The 3,183-nt window shown below is 33.5% G+C and overlaps 1 protein-coding gene across 1 annotated transcript in view; it reads left to right on the top strand.

Annotated features, from left to right (window-relative positions):
- The window catches only part of LOC107724945 (prostacyclin receptor-like), a 44,185-nt gene that overhangs the window by 9,565 nt on the left and 31,437 nt on the right, over positions 1–3,183 (top strand). The window lies entirely within an intron of this gene.

The raw sequence follows: 3,183 nt of genomic DNA, 5'->3' as shown, positions 1-3,183 counted from the left end.
ACACATATACATATATATACACACATATACATATATATACACACATATACATATATATACACACATATACATATATATACACACATATACATATATATACACACATATACATATATATACACACATATACATATATATACACACATATACATATATATATATATAAGCCATAATTTTAAAATTATGCAAAAAGTGGGAAAAAAATAAATCATTGTGTCTGTTTTGTTGGATACATGAGTCTAGCTATGAAATTAGCCTTATCAAATCATATGAAAATTTGTTTTTATGTTTAACATTTCCATCACTGCCATTTCAATTTCCAAAAGTGTATATCAACTTATGTATAAATTGTCACACACTGTTAGTGGAGAAATTAAACAAGTTAGAATGTGAAGAGTGTATTTTAAGAGAGTTTATTTTCTAAAAGTGCAAAAGATCCCATAGTAGAAGAAACATCCATGTGTCTGTAATATGAGCAGTTTTAACAATAACCAAGTCGTGGCACTGGCCATTTGCCAAAGCCGATGATATCTATCGCACCACACGGAGCATGAAATAACACACTGCCTTTGATCACTCTGTCATCTGAATTTAATTTATTGTGTGACTGCTGTCAGGCCTAAGTGTTTGCTTAATAAAGATACGGTAGACCTTGAATTTCATTTGCACGCAATATTTCAGCACTGTTAATTCATTGTAACTGTAATCCGCCACCTGTTTATAAGGTTTAGGCTCATATATGTTTATTTCCTCTTTTATCAATGTAGTGTTACTGCGTGACTCATTATTGTGTGCAGAAATGTCACAAAGTTAGACAAACTGTGTTTGTGTTCTCTTTGACCTTCATCAAGTGATGCTAGTGGTGTTCCTGTGGCTCAGTGGTACAGCATTATGTTAGCAGCGCAAAAGGTCGTGGGTTCAATTCCCAGGGAACACACATACTGGTAAAAAATGTATAGCCTGAATGCACTGTAAGTCGCTTTGGATAAAAGAGTCTGCTAAATGCATAAATTAAATTAGTGAACTTTTAAAACCCCAGCAGAGGCCTGAAACTTTGGTTCTGGCTGAGGTAATTGAACATTTTATTGTACAGAGTTACTTTAATTTCCCTTCCTTTTATGAGAAAAGAATTCTGATTTTATTAAATATTAGGCCATGTGCTCAATCTGTTTTTCTTGAACTGTGTACAGATGGAGATGCTCAAAATGTGTGTCTGCATGCGTATTGTTCTGACCGTTTTTTTGCTTTACAAAAACAGTACATAATTATTCATGTACTAATACTTAAATTAAATATTACTTTCATATGAGCTAATTATGAGTTAAGTCATGTACTAATTAAGAACTAACCTTAACTACGACATGAGTTAATGTGTGAAAACTTACTCCAAAGTGTTAATTAATACATTAACAAACAAACAAACAAACAAACAAACATGTAGTCAAGGTGGGCGTTATTCACACATGAATTCATATGATTCTTGATTAGCACATGCCTTAACTCATCATTAGTTCATATTAAAGTAATATTTAATTTAGGTATTTTTTTTCAGTCAGTTTTTTGGAAATACTGTCAATCATGTGCAGTAAGACTAGAAACATGTATTAAGAAAGTAAGCTGAATCAATTTTAATGTCATGTTGACCTTAAATAAATATTCCTGGTTCAATACCAGTTAAGCTGAATTGACAGCACTTGAGGCACAATGTTGATTACCACAAAAATTAATTTTCTTTGGGCCCTCTTTTGGGTTACAGTGATGCACTTACAATGGCCCCATTCCCTTTCATTGTAAGTGCATCACTAGTTTCCCTCCAAAGTTTTTAATTTAACCTTTGAACATTTGCGAATAAAGCACTGTTTCCATTCCTTGTGTTCAAGAGAACAAAACCCTCACTTGCTGGAAAACAGGTACAAAGAATCAATAATAATATGAAAGTTGCTTCAACTGTGGAGGCCACTGTCTGTGACTCTTTTTTCCTCACATAATAAATTACTTGCTGTCATGTTATGATGCTTTTGGAGGCAGATATTTGATTTTTAGGAACACAAAAGTGTGAGACAGTTGAGGATGCGTTTGGAGGCAGATATTTGATTTTTAGGAACACAAACGTGTGAGACAGTTGAGGGAGGTAATTATACCACTAATATATATATATATATATATATATATATACAGTGGTGTGAAAAAGTATATATATATTAGAATGACTTAAACAACATTTGAGATGTAATACAATCACGTGATCTGTTTAGGCAAAGTCACAAAGTCTTTTGTTATGCATTGCTTATAAAATAATAAAAAAAGATCTGCCTCAATTGAGTGCATATATTTTATTTGCATTTTAAGATCTTGTGCGCATCTTGGCATTTCCATGCAGCATTTTTTAATGCTTTAAGGGAAACAGGTCAATTTAGCTCAAAGGGATGAGCTACTCAAAGCTGTTAGTTGGTGGGCTTGCTGCAGGCTTGTGGCGCCAGGATCTGATTTACGAACATCCTGTGTCTTGGGCCTTTGTGGAATTCGGCTCCTCGTGTTTCAACTATGTTCTTGATCAAATCTTAAATTGTCTGATTCGGTCTGATACCCTACAATGCAGTATCCCAAAATTCACACAAAATTACAAGGATGGAAACATTGTTACTGTAACCCTGTATCAAAACACAGAAACAAGTAGTAATTGTGTTTTGTGTTAATCAACATTATCCCGCAAGTGCTTTCATTTGTGCTGTTAATAACTTGTATTCAACCAGGAATATTCCTTCAAGGTCAACAGACATCATAATTGATTCTATTTACTTTTAATGTGTTTAAAGGGTTAGTTCACCCAAAAATGAAAATTAGTCCATAAATTACTCACCCTCAAGTCATGCTAGACAATTTTTAATATAACTCCGACTAGATTTGTCTGAAAGAAGAAAGTCATATACACCATATGACTTTCTTCTTTCAGACGAATCTAGTCGGAGTTATATTAAAAATTGTCTTTGATCTTTCAAGCTGTTTAATGGTACTCAGCGGGTGTTGTAGTGCATCAGTCCAAAAGAAGTGAAAAAAAAAGCGCCCATCCATAAAAAAAAGTGTCTCACACAGCTCCGGGGGGTGAACAAAGGCCTCCTGTAGCGAATCGATGAGTTTTTGTAAGAAAAATATCCATATTCAAAACGTAATAATCACTTTAAT

Source organism: Sinocyclocheilus rhinocerous, unplaced genomic scaffold, assembly GCF_001515625.1.
Source record: "Sinocyclocheilus rhinocerous isolate Xijiao unplaced genomic scaffold, SAMN03320098_v1.1 scaffold996, whole genome shotgun sequence".
Classification (NCBI taxonomy): Eukaryota; Metazoa; Chordata; class Actinopteri; order Cypriniformes; family Cyprinidae; genus Sinocyclocheilus; species Sinocyclocheilus rhinocerous.
Note: the sequence above shows the minus strand (reverse complement) of the source record. Positions and strands in the feature narration are given on the sequence as shown.